This window comes from Bacillus rossius, chromosome 1 (genome assembly GCF_032445375.1).
Source record: "Bacillus rossius redtenbacheri isolate Brsri chromosome 1, Brsri_v3, whole genome shotgun sequence".
In the NCBI taxonomy this organism is placed as follows: domain Eukaryota; kingdom Metazoa; phylum Arthropoda; class Insecta; order Phasmatodea; family Bacillidae; genus Bacillus; species Bacillus rossius.
Window position 1 is genome coordinate 240421504 of NC_086330.1, and position 13847 is coordinate 240435350.

Genomic DNA, 13847 nt, shown 5'->3' on the forward strand with positions numbered 1-13847 from the left:
ACCTGATAAAAGAGCCAGATCCTATTCACAGAAAAGAACGAAATGACCGAGATGAACGAATCTTTCTCGGAACTGATCCGAAAGTACCGGTTCGGTCAAAAGAACCGTTCTGCCCATCACTATAATATAGAGCCCCGCATGGGCCAGAAATAACCACAATCGTGTGCCCAGCACTCGGCACTGCCAGCCCAGGCATGTCACTTGTTGGCGAGACCAGCTTCAACATTGCATACTTTCACCATCTCTGACTGGTACATTACAAGCCAAGCTTATATACAAGTCGGTTATATTATCATTACAGTCAATACTTACAGATTAAGCCTTTGATGCATGTTATATAAGATGTCACTGACTGTCCTGATAATATGCTAATTTCTGACTCTCAGGATGCTCCCAACACGAGCAGAAGCCCGCTCCTTCCCTGAGTAATGCCACAATGAATCCCACTTATTTACATTCTGCAGCAGGCGCCATCTATTGGCGCTGGGTGCATCACCATCTCGCAGGATAACTAGCTTAGGCATAGAGATTAGGTAAAAAATACCCTGCGGTGTCGGGGCAGCCATGTTTGTTTCAGGGATGACCATGTAGCACTCGCACAAGGGGGCCGAGGCCAAATGCAGGACACGACAATTCGCCACCTCCCTCTGTGGCCTCGGCCTGGATCGTCGCACCGGCCAGAGGTCAGTAAACTGATCTTCAGTCCCAGGGCTGACCTCCCTACACTGGCCACTGCACTATGCTGAGGTTAGCCGGTAATGGGCTGGTCTGACCAGCGGTTCCTGTGGTCGTAGGATCCTGAAGGCACATCCCTGCCCTGGTGGAGAGGGGCTAGTAGGTTCCTGGGGTTCGGGGTTTTTTGACAGACCTGTTTTCTGCCTCCATGGCTGCAGGTGAATCCTGTTCTGGGGAATCCATATTCCTCGATCTGGAAAGACTCTTTATTCCGGGTGCATCTTGCCTGTATGAAGTCGCCACTCCGCTGCTGTCTCCATGACTACATTGTCGAATTACCCTTTGGGGATCCTCCTTTCTGGCACCACTGAAAACCACTGCCTGAGTTATTTTGGCTCAGCTTGGTTGTGGCAGAGTGTGGGGAAGGAGTTTCTTGGGGTCGTTGGTCCCCTTGCACTAACACAACCATATGGTGGTCTCTTTGTAGTTCCATGCAGATTCCAGGATTAGGATTAACAACACTTGGATCAGGAGTGTTCGGGTCACACATAACTGTGGTGCCCCAGTTAAGAGTTCGGCGGGACGTTTGTCCGAAGTGTATAGTTTTATCTTCGAAGTCCAATGTCGCCTGCTGCTGCATGAGCCAATCTTGGCCCAGCACGAGTTCTTCTCGAAGGTCCTTTGCGACTAGACATGGGATCTCCATCTCCACATCGGCTATGCATCATTGTACCACAGCGTTTCCCAGTAAGATCATGTTGGATCCCTGGGTGGCAAGCTGGGCCATTTGGGGTTGGGAATTAATAGGGTCCCTGTTGTCTGCACAACACTCTCGCATACATAATTAGTGGTGGCGGCCGAGTCGATAAGGGCCTAAATGGGCTGTGAGTCCAGTTGCACCTTGACTCTTGGCAGTTCTTGTTGTGGGTGGTGCTGTATGCACATAATGCTCGGGGTCGGTCTACTTTCGATCCGAGCTTGGGAGTTGAGGAATTCTACTTTCGGTGTAGGTGTAGGGCTCATTGGCACCACGTTTTCCCTCCAGGGGCCTACTGTGTTGAGACTGTTCCTTTCAGACTGTTTGCAGCGGAGCACTGGGCAGTCTTGGTGAAAGTGTTGTTCAGGGCAGTGCCAACACTTCGGCAATCTTTTGTTGGGGGTAGCATGTTCTTGTACCAGGGTTGGTGGTGAACCAGGTTTACTTGTTCCAGTGCCCCTAGTTTCGAGACAGTCTCGCTGCACGGCAGTGGCTCGAACCATAAGTTCGGATAAATTCTCGGGAGGTGGATGCCACAGAAATGGCAGTTGGTTGGGCCGCACCAGCTCCAACAAGGTAGGGAGAAATTCATTTGGTTCTCTCCCAGGGTTTAGCCTCTCATAAAGTTTCCTTTTCTATAGTAAGAAACTTTCGACATCCTCTCCTTCCTTTTGTTTGGTATTATATAATTGGGCGGTAAGCTTTGCCAGTTTCTGCTGGATTCCAAAATGGTTCAGGAAGCCCCTTGTGAACTCTTCCCAGGTGTCATACAGCTCTTCATGGTTATTCCACCATCTAGAGACTTCCCCAAGTAGTAATGGACCTATCCGGACCACCTATTCGGTGGGGTGGATTGCATATGACCGTAGGGCTTGCTCCCATTGGTGGACAGATTGCACATGGTCCTCATGATCCTGACCTCTAAAGGGCCGAGGTGTACCTACTTGCAGATCTTGTACTTGAAGGTACAGTGGGATTATCTCTACACTGGGCACATGTAAATGACATCCCAGCAAGGTTCATTGGTGTATCTTCCCAGCCTAGACAGGCGAGATGGTAATCGCGATGGCAGGCCTGGCAGGTGACGATGACTAGGGCTGTCCCAGGGCAGTTCGGTGCAAAGCAGTGCCGGGGAGCTGGGACTGTTGGCTTCTTCTCCACCAGAAGTTGTCTGCAGGGCTGGCATATGTGGATATATGCTTGTTCAATGACTTGTTTCATGAAACTAAGGCATTGTAGGTGAAACTGTGCATTGCAGCATACACAAGGAATGCTTGGTCTATCTGATGCACTGCAGCGAGGTGCTGCACAGGATCCAGAAGACATTTTTCAGATGGGTTGGGCGCCACTAAGTGTTTACTGCACTCCTGGAAGAAGTTGTTGCTCCGGCTGTGATGAGAAGCTCTCGTGGTGGTAGGTCGTGGTCCTCAGCCTATATAGACTGACACAGGCCCCATGTTTGGCGCCAAATTGACGTGTCCCGGCAACAGCGTTCGGTGCTGGAGTGGCTTGAATTGGGGTGAGAACACCACCGGAGTGACGTCCTCAGACGTCACTGACGAACAGCTCCTGTAGTCGGGCAGTCCACCGGGCAGAGAGGGACTGTGGCCTGCCCTCTTGCTGGGCAGGGAACAAGGAAAAGGAGAGAAGGAAAGGCCCTAGAGCATAATCCTCGAAAGGCTGCTCCAGGAGGCAGCTCCAGGGGAAGAGGGATGCTAGAGCGAAATCCCGAGGGCCGCTTCAGCGAAGGATTCTAGAGGGTAATCCCGAGGGCTGCTCCAGAGGAAGGATAGAGAGAGAGAGAGAGAGAGGGAAGGAGAGAGGGAGAGAGGGAGAGGGGGAGAGAGGGAGAGAGGGAGAGAGGGAGAGAGGGAGAGAGGAGATGAGAGCAGAAAGCAATACACCAATTCTAGATTCCTGCTATATTTCCCCAGATTTCTCTGGGGTAAGGAGCTCTGACTGGTACAGTACAAGACAAGCTTATATACAAGTCTGTTACATTATCATTACATTCAATGTTTACAGATTTAGCCTTTGTAGCATGTTATATAAGATGTCAAAGACTGTCATGATCATATGCTAATTTCTGACTCTCGGGATGCTTCTAACACGAGCGGAAGCTCGCTCCTTCCCTGAGTAATGCCACAATGAATCCTTTTTATTTACATTCTGCAGCAGGCGCCATCTATTGACACCGGGTGCATCACCATCTCACAGGATAACTAGCTTAGGCATAGAGATTAGGTTAAAAATACCCTGCAGTGTCGGGGCAGCCATGTTTGTTTCAGGGATGAGCCTGTAGCACTCGCACAAGGGGGCCGAGGCCAAATGCAGGACACGACAGGTTCTTCTCCTGACTGGATATGCGGCGTTACGTTCAGGCTAGTCTGCTCCATATTATGTCCGATAGTTCGGAGACACCCGGGAATGTGGCACGACACTGACACACTATGCTACAAGCTATTGTACTCAGACCTAAATGCCCCGCAAGATATTATGTACAACGTAAATGCTACTAATCTTCGCCGCATAAATATGACCATGTTGAAATTCGGATACTGACTCCAAGCTGCCACTATGCCTGCATCGCGACGCCAACGTACACTTACTGCTGGTTGGCTCAAGGTTCAGCGACCGTCTTGAGGCACGACTCTCGTGACGCGACCGCTCCTCGTGCCTGCCTGGCAACGACTAACTCCCCTCCGCGCTGCGGTGCGGTGTGCGGCAGCTCATCCCTTCCCCTTCCCTGCATCCCGCGCCGCCCCTGACGTGTCGCAGACAGGTGTGACGTATTCGCCCAGTGAACAATGATTGAAACAAAACATAAGCACTTCGAACAATAAAATTAAATAATTACAATAAAATAATATTAATAAATATTTACAACATTTGTCCTGCTGTAAATACAGCGTCAATTCTTTCAAGGAAGTTCGTCCTTTACCGTTGATTCTCCTGGCGCGCGAATCTCTCTCGCAACCCTCCCCCCTGCCCTAGCCACACTGCACTATTCGGCGCACACACGACACAGGGCAGGAGAAGGCATTGGCGTAGCATAACGGGCTGTGAGAGCTGGGTAGACACTTGGATCGACGTTAAATTGAAAAGCCAAATTTAGCTCTCGCTGTATGAACGGACATTATACACTTACAAAAAGTAAATGACAGTTTCTTACCTGTGGAAAGTTAATCCACCACAACTGCCGAATCTATTAGTGCAACCAAAAGCTGCACAAGCTTTCACCATGACGTGTATTCAGTGAAAAATTAAAACGGTGCCTTTAAAAAATGCTAAAAATTCGCATTTTCGTCACTACTAGCTCTATCCTTGTCTTTCAACATCTTCTGCTTGGTACTTCATGTTTGCTTCGAGATTTCCACTCCATAGACTATTACCTCTATGTCCACTACTCTTGTATAATGTAGACATTCCAACGAAAACATTGTATAAACCATGGGGGTAAGAAGTAAGGGAGTAGTTGTTTGTCGTGGATGCTGAAGTCATTTTGCTTTTTGGGACATGCCCACTAATGCGACAAACAAACGGCGAAAACCAGTTTGAAATGGTGTTTTTAATGAAATAAAACAATGTCGTGTTGTGCTTATGTTTGTGCAAATAGGCTAGCGAAAAAGCAGACTGGAATTACATTTCTGAAGTAAGTTTATAGTAATTAGATTTTGTTATAATATATTTACCATTGATTTTGTTGTCCAAATTATATAATTGCACAGAAAGATAGAGGTGGACTAACATACCCGTCTAAGGACGTGCAAAGTATTTGTAAGAGAAGTGAACAGTTTTTCAGAGCTGCAGTTAATTCTTGTTCAAAGAAAAACATTGATTGGTTTTCACACATCAAGTATCAGCAACAAGTGTTTTAAAGTATTTTGTTGGAAAAGGCATTTTTTCCTCTTTGAATCAGCATATGCATGACATGTCCCCATTGAATAATCATATTGTTTATTTGACAAAAGCAGTTTCTGATAAATATGTTAATATAAGGTTAAATAATTTTTCCAAGAAAATAATTGAAACTATTGATTCTGTTCGAAACATGTTTACGAAGACAATTTTGTTTAAGCGTCCATGAGAATTTTTGCAGTCAAACTTCTAGTACCTATGTATGTATTCTTCCTTTTGAGCATCAAGTGATATTGTTAACCCATTCAGGAATGACTGTTTTACATATTACAAATCAGGAACATAAGTATTTTTTGTTTTTATATGCAGGCTTAGTAAGTATTGATTGGTTATTGCTACATAGTATTGACGACAATCATTGTGCCCACCTAGACATAGAAGCCGTACCTGTCCATCGACGTGTGCCTAAGGGAGGCACTTGTCCCCTTGATGCAGCACAGTGCGCCCTGGACCGCTCATGGATGGCCATGTATTTTGTATCATGTTGTGTATTGTATATTGTAATTAATTTGCATTTGTATTTTTATGTATATAATTTTATTTCAGTGCCTGTATTAGTGTGTAGATCCGTCACCTGGCCTGCCGCGAGCTCGTGTCCTCCCGCGCCGGCCTCTTCCCCCCTCCTCCGCGGCCCACACGTAGCGGCGCGCGCGGGCGGGCGGGGAGCTCAGTCGCTGACTAGCTGCCGCGCGTAGCAGACATGCTTCACTCCGCTCCGCTAGAAGATACACATCACGTACGGTCGAGTATCGCAATTAGCTGAATACATCACGGGGCTACCTTCAGCTGTCTTACAAGATCGCGTGTTCATTATTTTTGTAATTCGGGAGTCCGGGTCGTGGCGAGGGAGAACCGTTCGTCTCGCAACGTGTCGGCCAGGCTGTGATAGGGCCTCCCCAAATAAAACCCGCTCACGGAAACGGACAAGACGTACTTTTTCCTACCGCTTTCGCCAGTACCTTCAATTTCCACGAAATCCTTTCCCTGTCCTACTTATTCCGGTCCCGGCCAGGTAGGCTCGAACTCACGACTCTCCGGCTGGAGCTATGCGGGCAATTGAAGGAGTTCAGGGCAATCTTCGATGGGGACCAAGGGACATATGGCCAGAAGGACGTCATATGGCGCCCAACATAGGGCTAGAAGACATAGTGCACAGGAGCGTGGGAGCGGTCAGAGACGTCGGTGCGAGATAATGCGACGCGGGAGCGGCGCGAATCCGAGACGGCGACACAGCAAGGATTGTCGGCGCGAGAAAACGCCGCAGGAAGGCTAGGACTGTATAACCGATCAGTTAACATTACTTCCCGAATCAGTTACGCTGCTGATAATGATGGATGGGGCGAAAATCGAGCAGGATACGGACAATCTGATAAACTTCGAGACGGAGATGGGCGAAAAGGAGGACTCCGGAAAGAGTGTCGGAAAGGACATGGTGTGTGGGGTGAGTGGCGAAGCCAGGTGTGTTCACGACATGGACATGAAAGGTCATGGCAGGGAAGGTGATTGGAGTGACGGGCGTGCAGATTTGAGAGGCCGGTCATGCAGTACGTGAATGCGCCGTTCATATTGCCAGTGTTCTTGGGGAGTGACAATGAGAATCTGAGGGAGTTTGTGTGGGAGTGAAAGCACCTTCTGAAACTGTACGGAGTGCAACGGGCAAAGTGGGCGTCGCAGGTGATCAGACAGCTCAGCAGTGATGCGAGGGACTGGTGATCGATGGCCGGGGGCTATAACACTGATTGGGAGGACTTTGTGTGACAAGTAGAGGCTCAGTACGACAACGATCAGGCGCGCGCGATGTGTTTGAGAACCTTTAATTGCCAAATGCAGGGCGAGGAAGAGAGCGTGGAGCTCTTCATCTATGAGAAGCTGCGCCTGTTCAAGCGAATGGGGAGAGGCGGGGACATAAGCGCGGCATTACCAACCATCGTTGAACAGCTGTTGCCAGAGTTTTGCCCCTTCATGAGGACGGCAGTCGGACGAGGCGCGGAGGAGTTTGTGGCCCTCACTCTCGTAGTTGAGCACGACCTGATGCAGTGGAGGATGGCGCCCAGGGGCGTGCAGTTTCCCCAGGTCCGCTCAGGGTCAAGAGGGGTGATTCTCACTGAAGTTACAGAAAATGACATGGCAGTGGTGAAGTTCACCGACAGTGCGGGTCTCTGGAGGGTGCTTGATCTAGGCGGCACCAGGGGACGTCACGAGCAGTTCCCAGCAGAAGGGGGCCGACGCAGAAGGGTGGAAACCAGGCTGATGGTAATGCAAGAAGGAGGAGGCAAAGATGTTCACCTGCCTTTTGCCCGGAGGCTTACCACTGGCATCGCCTGTGCCCCACCAAGGCCGCATGGGAAGGAGCGCGCGAGGACGGCGCATCGCAGACGGGAAACGCGGAGACAGGGGTTGACAAACAGCTGGGCACCGCCTCCCGATCCATCAACTACCAGCAGATCCAGTAACCAAGAGGAATCTTTGACCACAACCCGCACCGAGACTCCCGACATCACGTTTGCCGTCGGGAGGTGGCGAGAGTCGTGCATGCTGCCAGCCAGGTGTTCCAGTGCCCGGGTCCCTGCGGGGACAGCAGGGTGCCAACGCGACTCCGGAGACCCCGACAGCAGTCTTCCCGGAACCGGACCTGCCACTCCGTCGGCCTGTCGCCGGCGGGGTGGACTACCAGAATAACAGCGCGTCGACTCCAGAGCGAGCAGGTGAGCTCTCCGTGGGTCCCCCATGCCCGGACGGCCCGGTGGCTGGGGACGAGCGGGACCAGGCAGCTTCCCATCTGGGACTCTTAGCCCCAAGGAGCCGGAGCTGCTGTGGATACCCATCCGCGCCCAAGGGCGGGAGATGCTGGCCTTGGTGGACACTGCCGCCAGCTGGTCCTACATCGCAGCACACCTGGTGGTGGCAGAGGCGGTGTCCCCGGGTGCGGAGCTGGTGCAGCTGTCCATCAGGTATGCCAATGCAACAGCGAGGGGCACCATCCAGGTAACGTTGAACATCATTGGTCATGTTAGTCACATCGAGGCCTGGGTGGTCCCTGAGCTACGCGAGGGACTGATCATGGGAGCATGTGGCTGTACGAGGTCGACGCAACCGTGGAGGTACGAGCTGGGCGCATGCACTTCGGCACACATGGGCACTGGACCGTGTACGGTGTACACCAGGCTCCTCCCCGTCCTCCTCGGTCAGTCATCCGCCTGGAGGACCTCAGGCACAACGTCCCAGCAGAGCACGTCGATGCCATCAACAGTGTACTCGCCTCCCAATCTCAGGTATTTGCGGCCGTGGACCGGTTAAGACGCAAAACTATGACGGAACACCAGGATACCCATGGTAACACACCGCCCCCCTTTCGGGAAGGTGCACGGGTCCGGGCCCCGAGAGCGTGAGGCCATTCAGACCCAGGTAGACGAAATGCTGCGCGATGGGGTGATAGAACCCAGTACCTCTCCCTACAACTCGAGGGTGGTGATGGCCACCAAGAAGGACAGGAGTTTACGCTTTTGCGTAAACTTCAAAGCAGTAAACAGACTGACTATTCCCGCCCCGCCCCCACAAATCAACATTACAGACACTTTGGCCGAACTGGGGGACGTGACCATTTTCACGACTCTTGACCTGAAGTCAGGCTACTGGCAGGAGCCGTATTATGTCCCGCTGACCATCCGAAAACGGCGTTCACTGTGCCAGACGGTCAGTGATACCAGTTCTGTGCCATGCATTTTGGTCTCATGGACGCTCCTGCCACGTTTCTGGGGAGGCACGAGCACTCACCAACTCTCACGAGGTGACTGTCGACGATCGATGCGAGAACGCTCGATGATTCCAGGAGCAATACCTGGCCCGACATACGCCCCAGACACACCGGCCCCCAGGACTGCTCGAGCCAGGCCAGTGGGTCTTGGTCAGTCGTCAGGCAACAAAGGGCTTTTGCGCCAGCCTAGCCCCTAAGTGGGCAGGCCCGCAGGAGGTTTTTGGCCGACTGGGAAACACGACTTACCTTGTCTGTCGCGCTGACAGATGCACGACTAAGGTACACAGGGACAACATCAGATTGGCTGACTGGGACGGACGACGATGTAGAACCACGGTATGCAGTCCCTGCCGATGACGTCGCGAGGGAGCCGGACCGACCTCCCTCGAGAGGGAGTCAGGTGGGGGACGACTTTCCCCACTGGTGAGCGAGGGTGAGGCAGTGACATCCGACACGATGGATGGAGGGGAACCGTGAGGCACCAGCATGGTGGAGCTGGAGCGCTTTATGAGCCGAGTACTTCCGGACGACGACAACGACATCGATGACGGGGACTCTCTGCGCGGGCCGGGGCGTCGAGGACGTGACCGATGACCACACCATCCTTGGTGACTTGGTCGACCTCAGTGACCTGGTGGTGACTCTGCCGGATCACGAAAAGGGATGTAAACAGAGACACACCCACCCCTGGGAACGGTGGATGGGAATCACGAACATTGATGAGACGACAGCTGATGAGGTGAGGGTGCTGCTCCTCAGCGGGGAGGTCAATGTGACCCGGGCACAGCAGGTGGTCCTGGACATGCCCTCCGAGGTGCCGACGACGACTACACACGCAGGGCACGGGCTGGAGGTGCGCCGGTCCATGCGTGACACGACTGCCCCTTGCTATCTCAGGGACTACGAGTGGGAGGATCAGTACAAGCACCGTGACGTGCGACGGCTGGATGCCGGTGGTTTGCAATGTAGTGTCATGCAGCTCCTGCCCGGTTCGCCCGACCTCGAATGACTGACATGAATGCACCCGACAAGAGAGACCAGTCTCGCAACCGGACTTAGCCACGGCTGCCGGTATAGGCCGACGTCGGTGGCCAGGACGGCCTCGGGAGGGGGGAATATGACGACAATCGTCGTGCCCTCCTAGACATAGAGGCCGTATCTGTCCACCGACATGTGCCTAAGGGAGGCAACTTTCCCCTTGGTGCAGCACAGTGCAGTGGTGTAGTGTTTTTTGATCAGGGACGCACCCACGTGCGCACTGGACCGCTCACGGATGGCCACGTATTTTGTATCATGTTGTGTATTGTATATTGTAATTAATTTGCATTTGTATTTTTATGTTTATAATGTTATTTCAGTGCCTGTGTTATTGTGTAGATCCGCCGCCTGGCCTGCCGCGAGCTCATGTGATCCCGTGCCGGCCTGCTTCCCCTCCTCCTCCGCGGCTCTGCACAGGCGGGCGGGGAGCTCAGTCGCTGACTAGCTGCCGCGCGTAGCAGACATGCTTCACTCTGCTCCGCTAGAAGATACACATCACGTACGGTCGAGTATCGCAATTAGCTGAATACATCACGGGGCTACCTTCAGCCGTCTTACAAGATCGCGTGTTCATTATTTTTGTAATTCGGGAGTCCGGGTCGTGGCGAGGGAGAACCGTTCGTCTCGCAACGTGTCGGCCAGGCTGTGATAGGGCCTCCCCAAATAAAACCCGCTCACGGAAACGGACAAGACGTACTTTTTCCTACCGCTTTCGCCAGTACCTTCAATTTCCACGAAATCCTTTCCCTGTCCTACTTATTCCGGTCCCGGCAATGTAGGCCTGAACTCACCACTCACCGGCTGGAGCTACGCGGGCAATTGAACGAGCTCTCAGGGCAATCTTCGACAGGGACCAAGGGACATAGGGCCGGAAGGACGACAATATTTATGTGTGTCATCAAGTAAGGGAAACCAAGAAAAAGTCTTGACAAAAATAATTAGGTTTCCTAAAAAAAATATCCTATGAGATCAAAAAATACAAAAATATAATTTTCGAGTTATATATATTCACTATCCTGTATGGTAGCATTTTCTAATCCTCACTGATCTCAAAGAAGCTTAAGGCACACATTCAAGGCTAATATTGTGGGATGAAAATTAATAAAACCTAGACAGAATAAATAATACATGGAATCACTATAGTAAAAAAAACGTTGCAAATGTAGTTATCAAGCAACATTGCTACAGGTAGGCAGTTGTGCCCTCTGTTATCATTGTTACTTTACATTACTGGCTTCTAAAGTGAAATATTCGTGCAAAGGACTAATTAAGCTCTGAAGAAACTACTGGTATGTTTACTATCGCCAGGCCATTGCAATATATATATATATATATATATATATATATATATATATATATATAATGCAAAAGTTGTAGTTTTTACATGTTAATATAGGCGAGTGGGTTCGTGACAGCTAGTCCATCCATACACATAGGCCTAATAATTATGACATTATTTAAATGTCAGTTAATTTGTTCATTTACTTTACAGTAACATGTAGGTAGGAGTAATGCTCGTTGCATGTAGGTAATAAGTTTGCCGTCGCCAGGGTTCTCGTGTTCGAGATCCGGCATAGTTCCTAGCGGGAAGGTGGAGTTTTTACGGGAAAATGTATCCGGGAGGGCGCCAGGCTAACTCGGTGGTTAACCACGAGGTGGGTCGGTGGGTACGAATGCCCCTGTGTGGCCCACTAGGAATGGCGGCGGTGCTCGTGGTGTTAGGGAACCCTGGTTACTGATGCACTACTGGCCCTACACAGCATAGCACGCTGATCCCTAACTGGATTGGGGAGTTTTCACCAATAACATACACGAGTCTGGTTTGCACTGTCGTATACACGTCACACATTGAGTGTGCGGAGTGGACGTTTAATTAACGTTGGCAGTTACACTTGCAGTTACAGTTACACTATTTTCCCTACAGAAATTACACTATGTTTATACTGGGCGTTCTGACGCGCCGTCACTAAGATTAAGCCCTCATGCCAGTCGAGGTTGAGGGGGAGAGTTCGATTGGAGTTGGCCAATACCGTAAATTGCGAACGGCGATGCTCGGGCCCACCTGTGTGGACTGCGGCTCGCTATGAAATTAGTTAAAAAGTCTTTAACTAGGTGTGGCCGGTGCCTGTGCACTTCGGCAATTAACCAAATGTTTATGTTGGCGGGAGTCGGCCTGCGACGTATGCTGCACTGCCCCGCGTAAAGCGTGGTGGAGGGAGTTTACGTTTAATCGGCTGGGATAGGCTCTACACCGTAAAAGGACTGGGCGAACACGGGGAGTTAATTAAAAAATGTTTTGGAAAGTGACTATAATTACCAGAATGAAATCAGTGTAGACAATGGTTGAAGGCTCCCCGTGGGACGCACGTCCATCCCGGTCCGTGAGTCGCTCGGTACCGGCGTCTGGCCCTGGCACGAGGGGAGGGCTCAGCATCCTCTCGCGCCAAGGTTTCTAAAGTTCTATTATTCGTAAATTATTATATTACTAAAGATTGTAAGTGGCTCTAAATTCACAAATTAAATAATAACAATTACACTAATACATAGATACATTTTGGAAATTGGATTTAACAAGTTTACATTAATTAAGTTTGAATAATGTGAGTCACACTGGAGACTGTTCGTCGCTTGATGACTACTCGAGTGGCGAATGATACATGAACATTTGGGGCGGTTTTAATTAAGTCACACACTACTTTATTTAAATTAGGCTGAAAGCCGCGAGGGGAGCAGTCACAAATGTATTAATAAAAATCCACACGTGAGTGGCCCGGGCACTCCTACATCGCACTTCCTTTGCACGGGGTTGTTAATTAAAAGTGATGTGATCATTAATGTATGTTGAATTTATAATGTACTGGAATTGTGTTGTCCGGTTGATTAGGGCATAAGCTTTAATTCTACCTTTGCTCCGCGGCACTCGCCTGACTCAGGTGGGCCATGGCTAGGGGTGCATTCCGTTAGCGGGGTCGGATACTGGCGGTTGCAGGTCGGGCTGTAGGGTGGCCTTCGGTCGGACGACGTCAAGCTAATATCTTTAACATTGTAATAGTCCGATAAATGAAATGACGAATATAAACCTTTTTAAAGCACAAATAAAGTAAACAACAAGGGTTTAATGTTATTGACACAACATATTGCCTAACTAACACCAATGCACCCTACCTGAATGCTGTGAAGTAAGCAATAAATTAATTTTATAACCCTTTGAGGGCCGTATTCCAAGACACAAAAATAAGGGTTTAGGTGTTGAATATGCAATACCTGTACCCTAACCATATTCCAAGTGCACGATAGGACATGGCCAGTCCCTTATTTTTAGGGCACTGATTTTTGGTGTTCTATATGTTACCGATTTGATCCATAACTGTATATATATATTTTTTCGTTTTTAATGAACTTAAACGGAACTTTTACGATTACAATTCCCCCCCCCCCTAATATATTAAAAAACAGCAAACATAAATACGGCCAAAAATTCATCGTTTATTCTTGTACAACCAAAGTTAAATATTTTATTTTACATTATAATTCCATAGTTTTAAAAAATAAGCTAAAATTACGATGGATTCCACGAAGTACAACTGTTTATAGCCTCGCACAAGTCCTCGTTTATTAAAACGGCTGCCGATCTGATACCGTACAGGGGTTCAGTTAGGACACGTTTTGGAATATGACCCGAGAGTTAGGGTACGGCAGTTGCCC